Below are 12,840 nucleotides of genomic sequence, written 5' to 3' on the forward strand. Positions count from 1 at the left end.
CTTTCCTCCCCTTTTTTCTCCCTCCTCCTTTCCTCTTTCTTGCATATTAGCATTTTAAAATAAAATACTTTTATCTGACTACAAAAGTAGTATGTATTCATCGTAAAAACTCTGGAAGTTTTAGGAAAGCCAGAAAACTAAAAATCACATAATCCCACAGTGGGTTCATAGATTTTTCATCTCGATTTCGTGTTCTGGCATATGTATATATACCTTCTCCAAAAAGACCCACAAGGCACAGAGTCTGGTTTTGAAACTGGCTTTTGTTACTCACAAATGTGGCATGGATGTGCTTTATTTCAGATTACTGTCTACTGTTCTTCAGCTTCTCTCTAAATGGTTACATGGTGTTCTATGGTGTAGAGGCAGGAGGGTTTGTGTCCTCAGCACCCTCGCACTTCCAGGGACCTCCTTTCCATGCTACTTCTGTCTGCCATTCTTCTAGAATGTCCATGAGCTGAGGGCAGGCCCTGGTGAGGAGGAGGGGCAGAGGATCCCCAAATGCCAGGATTCACTCATAGAGCTATACCTACAAAATGGAAAGATGCTTACTACACAACTTTAAATTTGTGGCCTGTTATCAGCCCCCACTGCTGTGGCATATTATGACTTCATAGTTTTAGAAATCCTGTGATTATCTGTGAACACTACAGTGATTTTGTACTGCACATTTGCATGTAGGTTAAAAGCTTTCATTTCTTACAACTCAATAGCCAAAAACAGCAACAACAAAAAAACCTAATAACCTAATTTTAAAATGGGCAAAGAACCTGAATAGACATTAGTCAAAAGAAGACATACATATGACCAACAGGTATCTGAAAAGATGTCACTAATCATCAGAAAAATACAAACCAAAGCCAGAATGAGATACCACCTCACACCTCTCAGGATGGCTTTTATCAAAAAAACAAAAAAAAAAAAAAAAAAAAAAAAAAAAGACGATCGTTGTTGGCAAGGTTGTGGAGAAACTGGAACCCTGTACTCTGTTGATGGAAATGCAAAATGGTATAGTTCCTGTGGAAAAAGTATGGAGATTCCTCAAAAAATTAAAAATAGGACAACCATACAATCCAGCAATGCTGCTTCTGGGTATTTATCCAAAAGAATTGAAATCAGAATCTTGAAGAGATTTGTGCATTCCCATGTTTCCTGCAGCACTATTCACAACAGCCAAAATGTGGAAACAACCTAAATATCCATTGGCAGATGAATGGATAATGAACATATCTACGTATATATACATATGTATATATACACGTCAAACATATATACATAAGGAAATCATTCAACATGCAACAACTTGGATGAACCTGAAAGACATTATGCTAAGAGGAATAAACCAGTCACAGAAGGACAAATACTGTGTGATTTCCCTTCTATGATGTGGCTAAAATAGTCAAACTCCGGCCGGGTGCAGTGGCTCATACCTGTAATCCCGATACTTTGGGAGGCCGAGGCGGTTGGGTCGCTTGAGGTCAGGAGTTTGAGACTAGTCTGACCAAGATGGTGAAACCTTGTCTCTACTAAAAATACAAATTAGCCAGGCATAGTAGTACACACCTGTAGTCCCAGCTACTCAGGAGGCTGAGGCAGGAGAATTGCTTTCACCTGGGAGGTGGAGGTTGCAGTGAGCCAAGATCATGCCACTGTATTCCAGCCTGGGCAATGAGTGAGATTCCATCTCAAAATAAAATAAAATAAAATAAAATAAAATAAAATAAAATAAAATAGTCAAACTCATGGAAGCAAAGGATAGGATCATGGCTGCCACGGGCTGGGGAGATGAGGAAAAGAGGAATTGCTAATCAACAGGTAAAAAATTTTAGTTATACTGTCAGAGGCATTTGGACCAGAGCAACTCCGCTTTGAATAGGAGCTGGGTCAAATGAGGCTGAGACCTGCTGGGCTGCATTCCCAGGAAGTGAGATATTTAAGTCACAGGATGAGATAGAAGGTTGGCACAAGATACAGGTCATAAAGACCTTGCTGATAAAACAGTTTGCAGTGAAGAGGTCGGCCAAAACCCAGCAAAAACAAGATGGCGACAAGAATGACCTCTGGTCGTCCTCACTGCTACACTCCCACTTGTGCCATGGCAGTTTACAAATACCATGGCAAAGTCAGGAAGTTACCCTATATGGTCTACAAAGGGGAAACATGAATGATCCACTCCTTGTTTAGCATATAATCAAGAAATAACCATAAAAATGGGCAACCTTGGGGCTACTCTTACTTTCCTAAAAAATTTCCTTTCACTTTACTCTATGGACTCACGTCACATTCCTTCTTGTGTGAGATCCAAGAACCCTTTCTTGGGGTCTGGATTGGGACCTCTTTCCGGTAACATCTTTCTGGTGACCACGGAAGGGACAAGGCTAACGGGTAAGGGGTGGGGCCTGGTAACATCTTTCTGGTGTGCCACAGAAGGACGATACTGAGGAGAACCCCAACCCAAAGGAAACAGACAGCAGCACTGATTGGCCAACTGTGGGTTAGTGGGGGGGTTACCCAGGTAAATGATGGGACTAAGTCAGAAGTCCAACTTAGGAGAGTTACAGTCTCTCCTAAGACAGAGTAGGTTAAAGGCTCCTCTTAATAAAAGGCAAAGATGCTTGACTGAACTTGGGTTTGAGGCCCAACACAGGAAGGTTAGAGTCCTTCCTAAGATTTAGGGAATCAGAAGCCCCTCTCAGTAAAGTCCCTCTCGGCTAAGAATGGGTTTGGCACTATGGGATGTTACCTGCTCTTCTCTTTGGATTAATCTGCCTTGCACTCCTTGCTGACAGCTGGGGGTGACAGAATTAGGCATGTACAGGATCATGGGACTTAGGGAGCTTTTTCTTCCCTAAAAGGGGAAACTCGAGAGCTGATGGGACTGCTGGAAAAGATCCCTTCATGACCGACAAGTGACGGCCTGAACTTTTCCGTGTCACTTCAATGGGTGGGTCTTCCTCTGGCCTCCCTGAGCTCTTTGCCTTCCCCACCCTTCCACAGGCAAAGCTTTTCTTTCTCTCATTTCCCTTTCTTATCTTTTCTATTACTCAGGGCAACAATCTTGCCCAGAGACCACATGTTGAAACGCCTAGTTGGAAGTTGGGTTCACAATATCAGGGCCCAACCAGGGGCAAGTTTAAGCCTGGCCAGTGTGATATTGGGTACTAAACAGAGTGGCTAATGTCTATGTTTGGTCACACATATTTTTCTCTGGCCAGAACAGAAAAAGATAATTTTTCTCCGTGTTGCAGCTTGGCCCCTAAGGCTGCGGTACAGCCAGCCGGGTCACTGGGTCTGCTCAGGGAAAGGAAACCCAGAAGCCTGGCATGCTGGTGAAAGGGTAAGAATTTTTTACTGGACAGACTTCTGTTCTCTCTCTCTTTCTGTGCAAACTTGTTGAATGAATGGTAAAAATCACTGTTTATCTCCTCTGTAAAGTTTTGATTAATAGGAAAAAGGATTCATAAGGCTACTCTTAAGCTGTAGTGAATGTGGTGTGCTTTGTGTGTCTTTCTGTATTGTTCTGTCACAAAGAGGGGTACCTTAGGGAACGTTAGGATAGAATGCAGGTCTCAGAACCCATAAACCTGCTTTTCAAGATGGCCCAGCAAACTAGTCAATAATAAACTTTGCTGCAGGTCCCTGAAAAAAACCTGGATGAGGTTTCTTTCTTGTCTTGTATGTCCTTGGGAGCTTGACCTTGTAACCACATGGCAGTACTTTCTCTTGGTCTCTGCCATCACAATGGCAGCCTGGGTTCAGGATTCAATTCCTGACTTAGGGAGTGAGTTCTTCCCGGTTTAATATCTGTTTGACCTTTACCATTTGTTGATTTCCTTTCCTTCCATAAACCATCTTAAATTTTCCTTTCACTAAGCACAGAAATATCAGCCATCAGGCCTGGCTAAAGTTGGGTAATAAAAAATTGAAAGGAATTTTTAAAAAGAGTGCTATGGTTAAAAATCAGCGGCCGGGCACGGTGGCTCATGCCTGTAATCCAAGCACTTTGGGAGGCTGAGGTGGGCAGATCACCTGAGGTCAGGAGTTTGAGACAAGCCTCACCAACATGGTGAATCCCCTACTAAAAAATACAAAAATTAGCCAGCCATGGTAGCAGGCACCTGTAATCCCAGCTACTTGGGAGGCTGAGGGAGGAAAATCGCTTGAACCTGGGAGATGGAGGTTGCAGTGAGCTGAGATCATGCCATTTCACTCCAGCCTGGATGACAAGAGTGAGACTCTGTCTCAAAAAAAAAAAAGAGTCAGCTTAATTGAAAGTGGATATTCAAGCTCTCACAGCTTGGGACTCCTTGGGAAAAGCAGAGGAGGCACCACAGACCCTGTTTTGGGAAAAACCTCTGTTTTCCTCATGGAACCCCAGGAATTAAAAGTGTATAGATTCCTCTCAAAATCTAAGAATCTGTTTTGTTTTGCATTGTGTGATCTGACATTTTTTACTTTTGGGGGTATCAGAAATTATTTCACATTATGAGAGAAATTTGGTTTGTAATAATTAGGTAAGAAATGTAGTTTTGAGGAGGAGCTGATTCCCTCTTTTTGGAATCAGGATTTGATATAAAAATGGGACCCTTAGTTTCTGGAGATTTGTTTTGCCTTCCAGCTGTTCCTGCTTATTAGGCCCTAGAAACTGCATGCTTTTTTTTTTTTTTTTTTGAGATGGAGTCTCACTCTGTCACCCAGGCTAGAATGCAGTGGCATGGTCTTAGCTCACTGCAACCTCCACCTCCAGAGTTCAACAGATTCTCCTGCCTCAGCCTCCCAAGTAGCTGGGATTACAGGTACCCACCACCACACCTGGCTGATTTTTGTATTTTTAGTAGAGACAGGGTTTCACCATGTTGGCCAGGCTGGTCTCGAACTCCTGACCTCAGGTGATCTGCCTGCCTTGGCCTCCCAAAGTGCTCGGATTACAGGGATGAGTCACCATGACTGGCCTGCATTCTTTAAAGATAAACTTAAAAAGTGGCGAATGAAAAATCTTACAACCACTGGATCTTCTTCTGTCTGTGTATTTATATGTGTTGTATGTGTGATATGAAAGAGCTTTGATTAATAGGTTTAATAACAATAAGAGCTTAAATTTTGTCAGAAAAGTAAAAAGTGTAATGCCTTTTAGTTCACGTGACTTTAGTAATCTTTGGAAAATAAAAATAACTTTAAAGATTATTGGTAAAATAAGGACATTTGGTCTTCTGTCTGGTATTCTAGACTCCACACCTAACACATAATTAAAATCCCTTACTTACCAAGGTTTTCACCAAAGCTAAGTGTTAACATTGTAACATGTATTTGAGACTACTAAAAAAAAACAGTTTTATATGCAAGGTATAGAAAGAAAGTGAAATGTGTTTCTGGTAAAAGATTATAAGAAGGCACGGGAATGTGGATTTCTTGCCTAAGTTTAGAGGGTTAAAAGATTGTGTTATGTTAGATAAGATAAAGCTGAACATTTGAACAAATCATGAAAGATTTGTAAAAAATTAATCTTGTAAAAAAATTCTCTGCATGAACATATTGGCTAAAGTTAAATGGGTGTTATTCAGTTTTTCTGTAAAGTAAACATTGGAATTAAAAGCACAACAGGTTTTTCTTAAAGCAAAAACCTGCTTATAATCTGCCCTTTAACAAAAATTTATAAACGTGTTATTAAAGGTTTATGAGAATCTTACTTTGTGGTCAAACATTAAAATTGGGTATATGTGTCTATAAGGTTTTATTAAGAATTGGGTTTAACATTAATAGTACACTAACATAAAGGTGAAATTTGGCTTATTTGAGACAAAAATCATACAGGAAGCATTGTCAAATGTGAACTAGTGTTTTGCTTTCTTTGGGATATATTTGTATAAATATGTTATTGGTATGTATTACAAAATTATGTGAAAATTTCTGTAATTCTGATAGAACTTAGTGTACATTATCAGTAATAATTATAATTGTTACATAAAATCATTGTATGCCACAGAGGTAATCAAATATATTTATCAATCGTGTTTTCAACTGTGGCTGCCCTAAAACATTTTGTCATCCACAGACAATTGTTTTCTTGTTTTAATCCTCTTCAAAAGATGGCTTATAATCAATCAGCTAGAACTCTACTGGGTGTTTTTGAATGCAGGTTTCTGATAACTTTGGAAATTATTGGAAATTATGACATTAGAATAGAGAAAAAAACGTTCAGAACTTTCATGGAAAGCTGAAATGTTCATGAATATCAAGCAGAACAGGAGTTAACTGAATGGACTAAACTAATAGAAGTCTGGAGTAATCTTTTGACGTGCTTAAAATGTTGCTGATCCTTTGTTTTGTTTTGCAGAGTCAAGGAAACTTATTTTGAGCTATTTACAGCGTGTATCAATTAAGGAAAGTATACTCCTTTGAACAACATTTGGAGCATATTTGTTTTTCTCTGATTTCTCCAAAATTTGGAAACTATTTGTGAGTATTCTTAACTTATGGCAATATACTTATTTGCATAAGTGCAATAAAATCTGTTTGGTTTTGTAACAGAACACAACTGAAGAAATTGGTTATTTTACCAAGGTTTTAACTGGAAAGGTGTGTTTTCTTTAAGGAATCAAACTTGACTTGTAAAGCCAATAAAAACTCCTTTGGAAAACTGGCCTCATGCCTTGTCCACACAGCCTGTGGACAGGGTTCCTGACCTGCTGTAAGTAAAGAATGTCACTTTATGACAGGCCCAGGAGTCCCAAGTTATCTTGAGACTTCAAGAGGAAAGGAATTTGCCCAACTTGTAGATATTTGAGGGTACAAACCTATGGCTGGTCTTGGCTTTTTAAAAAAAATTATTATCTGAGATTCCTTATGGAACAGAATTCCATCAAAGACAATTTTAAAAGTCAGTATGAAAAAGAATTATTTTGCTGTACTTTATACAAATAATCAGGCCAAGTATAATACAGCAAATTCATCTTATCATGATTTGTCTTTAGTATAAATGGGAAACCAAAGAGAGAAATTATATTTTAAGAACTATGGTACACTTGTTATTAGATTCTAGTCTCATCCTGTTTGTTTGTTTGTTTGAGCTTTTTCCCACAATTTAGGCTAACCCTGCTTATCCCTGTAAACCAACCAATAATCTCTGACTGCTGCTGAAAAGAAACAAAAAGGATGGGTAATGTAAAAATCTGGAGTCAATATTCTAATTCTGGGCACATGGGCAACCCCATATCATCCTGGTTCCAACAGTTGCCCAGTTCATGGAAAGCCTTCAGATTTAGTTTACTTAGGATAATTTTAATTATTTTGCTTTACTCTTGTGGAATATATTCCAGTTGTACTCTTTGTGTAGGAATGCAGAATAAACTTACTCAATGTTTTCTTAAATTGAACACTTTTTAATCTTCCACATATCACCTTTTGTTGGAACTTAAGAGTTATGAATGGCCCTCAGCATACTAATGCTTTCTGACTGAGATCCTCTCTACCCTGAATACAAGACACCCTCATAGTTACCCAGGGAATATCATCACTGCTATTCAACCTGAAGAAGTTACAGAAGATGGACCTTTGTGCCTCTGCAATCCTTAGGATTAAGGGTTCTCTTATAAAAGAGAGGAGGGAATGTCAAAGATATTTGTTTTCTTTTTTTCTTTTTTTTGGCGATGGAGTCTCACTCTGTCATACAGGCTGGAGTGCAGTGGTGCGATCTCAGCTCCCTGCAACCTTCAACTCCTGGATTCAAGTGATTCTCCTGTCTCTACCTCCCAAGTAGCTGGGATTACAGGTGCCTGCCACCATGCTCGCTAATTTTTGTATTTTTAGTAGAGATGGGGTTTTGCATGTCGGACAGGCTGGTCTCGAACTTCTGACATCAAGTGATGCCCACCTCTGCCTCACAAAGGTCAGAGGTGTTCGAACCAGAGTAACTCCATCTTCAATACAAGCTGAGTAAAATGAGGCTGAGACCTGCTGGGCTGCATTCCCAATAAGTGAAGACATTATTAGTCACAGGATGAGATAGGAAGTCAGCACAAAATACAAGTCATAAAGACCTTGCTGATAAAACAGGATGCAGTAAAGAAGTCAGCCAATACCCACCAAGACCAAGATGGCAATGAGAATGACCTCCGGTTGTCCTCACTGGTACACTCCCACCAGCACCATGACAGTTTACAAATGCCATGGCAACATCAGGAAGTTATCATATATGGTCTAAAAAGGGAAGGCATGAATAATCCACCCCTGTTTACCATATAATGAAGAAATCACCATAAAAATGAGCAACCAGAATCCCTCAGGGCTGCTCTGCCTACAGAGTAGCCATTTTGTTATTCCTTTACTTTCCTAATAAACTTGTTTTCACTTTACTGTATCGATTCACTTTGATTTCTTTCTTGTGCGAGATCCAAGAACCCTCTCTTGGGGTCTGGATTCAGACCCTTTTTTGGTAACAAGTGTGAAAGAAAGTATCTTGGGCCCCCAAAATCACTAAGGAAAACTCAAGCTGGGAACTGCTTAGGGCAAACCTGCCTCCCATTCTATTCAAAGTCACTCCTCCACTCACTGAGATAGGTGCATATATGATTTGCCTCCTTTGGAAAGACTAGTCAGAAACTCAAAAGAATGTAACCATTTGTGTATCACCCATCTGTAACCTAGAAGCTCCTTCCCTGCTTCCAGTCTTCTTGCATTTGCTTCAAGTTGTCCCAGCTTTCCAGACCGAACCAATGTACTTCTTACATATATTGATTGATGTCTCATGTCTCCCTCAATGTATAAAACCAAGCTGTGCCCTGACCACCTTCAGCACATGTCGTCAGGACTTCCTGAGGCTGTGTCACAAGCGCATCCTCAACCTTGGCAAAATAAACATTCTAAATTAACTGAGACCTGTCTCAAATTTTCGGGATTCACATTTTGGTAACCATGGGGGGGGATTCTGAGTGGAGGTGCCCCTGACCTTTGACAAACCTCCTATCGATGCTTGGTACCAGCATGAGTTAACTTTATGGCTTGAACCAATAGGACAATTTGCTGAGGTCTGAGGGCAGCCCCTCCAGAGAATCCCTGTTCTCCCAAAATTAGGTCGAGATCTAAAGTTTATTTTGCTGTAAAACTCCTCTTATTATTATTATTATTTTGGAGTTTTACTTGCTTCCAACGGGAAAGTAAGTTTTCCTGCTTCCATGACGATGGAAGGGAGGTTACTCCTTTATGGAGTTTGGGCTTGCTTCCAACAGGGAAGATGAAGGTTTTTTCTGGCTTCTAGGATGGTGGAGACAATCTACAACTGAGACTCATCACGAGGTAAAAAACTTGTTTGGGATTCTGTCTTGCAAATTCTTTTTAAACGACTCAAGTTAGCATTAAGAACCATCTGGTGTTCATTTCTGCTTACACTTAGAGTGCTCAGAAATAATAAAATTTGTGTGACTATTGTTAGTTTAGCAGCATTTTGTCCTAGCTGAAATATGGTAATAATATTTTTTAAAAAAATTTTTTTTTGGTCAAAGGAGCTCAATAGCTAAAAGTCAGCTTGATCAAAATGCTAACATCGAAGGGGTGTGTGTGTGTGTGTGTGTGTGTGCATGTTTGTATTTAAAAGGCCATTGTATTTTGGGGAGATTTTTTGTTTTTCTCTCCTAAGACCTTGTCTCTCTTTTTTTTTTTTGAGCCAAAGTTTTATTTTTATTTTTTATTTTTTTCTCTGTTGAATGAATTCTGTTTCCACCTAATTTTTTGACTAAAACAGTACTGCAACAGAGGATACTCTTGGGTTTTTAAGGAAGAATGTAGTTTAGACACTCAGAAATGTCTGTTTAAAAAAAGTGGGGGTCTCTATGAATCTATAAAATGTACTTCCATCAGCAGGCCTAATACATTTTTATATGTATTCATGTGTTGGGTACAGAATGTTTCACTACTAAATACATAAAAAAGAGCTCTAATTAATTGGTTTAAAGAAAAATAAAAGGCTAGATGCAGTGGCTCACACTTGTAATTTCAGTACTTTGGGAGGCTGAGGTGGGCAGATCACGAGGTCAGCAGTTCGAGACCAGCCTGGCCAAAATGGTGAAATCCCATCTCTACTAAAAATACAAAAATTAGCTGGGTGTGATGGCACACACCTATAATCCCAGCTACTTGGGAGGCTGAGGCAGGAGAATTGCTTGCACCCTGGAGGCAGAGGTTGCAGTGAACTGAGATCACGCCACTGCACGCCAGCCTGGGTGACAAAGCAAGACTTCATCTCAAAAACAAACAAAACAAAAACAAACAAACAAACAAAAAACACTTAAATTAGATACTAAAAAAGAAAAGATTAGTCAAATGCTTTTTCAAGTTTATGTAACTTACATAAAATCTTTAATAAATAAGCCAACTTTAAAATTATTGGTAAAGTAATATTAGAAATGTCTTAAGAATTGCCAGCATACATTTTTGTTTGCATTTATTAATCAGGCAATTTCGTACGTATCCCTGCCAAATACTATAAGGTGTCAAAAATTGGCATAGGGGTTACAAAACTATAAACCCTGCCCAAATCAAAATGATCTTTGCTTAATTTAATAAATAAGACATTGATATGGGTTTAATGAAAATAGCTGCATCTTGAATTTAGTAAGATTACCATAGCTTCTAATCCTGTGGCTTTAGGCAGCCTAGTCCACAGACAATAAGTAGGTTTGTTTTGGGAAAGGACTGTTACCACCTTTGTTTCAAAGCTAAACTATAAACTAAGTTCCTCCCAACGCTAATTCAGCTTATGCCCAGAAATGAATAAGGATAGGTTGGAAGTTATGAGAAACATGAAGCCAATTAGGTGAAATCTTTTTTTTTACTGTCTTAATTATAATTTTGCAATGGCAGTTTTAGAACTTTAAATCACGACTATCACAGTTTTCATAAATAATCTACATAAACAACTAAAATAAAATAAGTAAACAAAATGGGACAAATACTTGTAGACAAACTGGTAATAATTTAGAATAGAAAGTTATATTAAATTATAGATATTTTGAAGGCGGAGCAAGATGGCCGAATAGGAACAGCTCCAGTCTCCAACTCCCAGCGCGAGCGACACAGAAGACCGGCGATTTCTGCATTTTCAACTGAGGTACTGGGTTCATCTCACTGGGGAGTGCCAGACGATCGGTGCTGGTCAGCTGCTGCAGCCCGACCAGCGAGAGCTGAAGCAGGGCGAGGCATTGCCTCACCTGGAAAGCGCAAGGGGGAAGGGAATCCCTTTTCCTAGCCAGGGGAACTGAGACACACAACACCTGGAAAATCGGGTAACTCCCACCCCAATACTGCGCTTTAAGCAGACAGGCACACCAGGAGATCATATCCCACACCTGGCCGGGAGTGGCCCACACCCACGGAGCCTCCCTCATTGCTAGCACAGCAGTCTGTGATCTACCGGCAAGGCAGCAGCGAGGCTGGGGGAGGGGCGCCCGCCATTGCTGAGGCTTAAGTAGGTAAACAAAGCTGCTGGGAAGCTCGAACTGGGTGGAGCTCACAGCAGCTCAAGGAAACCTGCCTGTCTCTGTAGACTCCACCTCTGGGGACAGGGCACAGTAAATAATAACAAACGCAGCAGCTCTGCAGACGCAAACGACTCTGTCTGACAGCTTTGAGGAGAGCAGTGGATCTCCCAACACGGAGGTTGAGATCTGAGAAGGGACAGACTCCCTGCTCAAGTGGGTCCCTGACCCCTGAGTAGCCTAACTGGGAGACATCCCCCACTAGGGGCAGTCTGACACCCCACACCTCACAGGGTGGAGTACACCCCTGAGAGGAAGATTCCAAAGCAAGAATCAGACAGGTACACTCGCTGTTCAGAAATATTCTATCTTCTGCAGCCTCTGCTGCTGATACCCAGGCAAACAGGGTCTGGAGTGGACCTCAAGCAATCTCCTACAGCTACAACCTACAGCTGAGGATCCTGACTGTTAGAAGGAAAGCTATCAAACAGGAAGGACACCTACACCAAAACCCCATCAGTACATCACCATCATCAAAGATCAGAGGCAGATAAAACCACAAAGATGGGGAAAAAGCAGGGCAGAAAAGCTGGAAATTCAAAAAATAAGAGCGCATCTCCCCCGGCAAAGGAGTGCAGCTCATCGCCAGCAACGGATCAAAGCTGGACGGAGAATGACTTCGACGAGATGAGAGAAGAAGGCTTCAGTCCATCAAATTTCTCAGAGCTAAAGGAGGAATTACGTACCCAGCGCAAAGAAACTAAAAATCTTGAAAAAAAAGTGGAAGAATTGATGGCTAGAGTAATTAATGCAGAGAAGCTCACAAACGAAATGAAAGAGACGAAAACCATGGCACGAGAAATACGTGACAAATGCACAAGCTTCAGTAACCGTCTCGATCAACTGGAAGAAAGAATGTCAGCGATGGTGGATCAAATGAATGAAATGAAGCGAGAAGAGAAACCAAAAGAAAAAAGAAGAAAAAGAAATGAACAAAGCCTGCAAGAAGTATGGGATTATGTAAAAAGACCAAATCTACGTCTGATTGGGGTGCCTGAAAGTGAGGGGGAAAATGGAACCAAGTTGGAAAACACTCTTCAGGATATCATCCAGGAGAACTTCCCCAACCTAGTAGGGCAGGCCAACATTCAAATCCAGGAAATACAGAGAACACCACAAAGATACTCCTCGAGAAGAGCAACTCCAAGACACATAATTGTCAGATTCACCAAAGTTGAAATGAAGGAAAAAATCTTAAGGGCAGCCAGAGAGAAAGGTCGGGTTACCCACAAAGGGAAGCCCATCAGACTAACAGCAGATCTCTCGGCAGAAACTCTTCAAGCCAGAAGAGAGTGGGGGCCAATATTCAACA

The 12,840-nt window shown here is 40.6% G+C and overlaps 1 long non-coding RNA gene across 1 annotated transcript; it reads right to left on the bottom strand.

The window, feature by feature from the left end:
- Positions 1-243: 243 nt before the first annotated feature.
- Positions 244-1,888, bottom strand: LOC140711412 (uncharacterized). The gene is made up of 2 exons (XR_012092582.1): positions 1,431-1,888; positions 244-529 (listed from the first exon to the last, which is right to left on the bottom strand). It is a non-coding gene; the product is annotated as an uncharacterized lncRNA (long non-coding RNA).
- Positions 1,889-12,840: the final 10,952 nt, after the last annotated feature.

Source organism: Chlorocebus sabaeus, chromosome 3, assembly GCF_047675955.1.
Source record: "Chlorocebus sabaeus isolate Y175 chromosome 3, mChlSab1.0.hap1, whole genome shotgun sequence".
Lineage (NCBI taxonomy): Eukaryota > Metazoa > Chordata > Mammalia > Primates > Cercopithecidae > Chlorocebus > Chlorocebus sabaeus.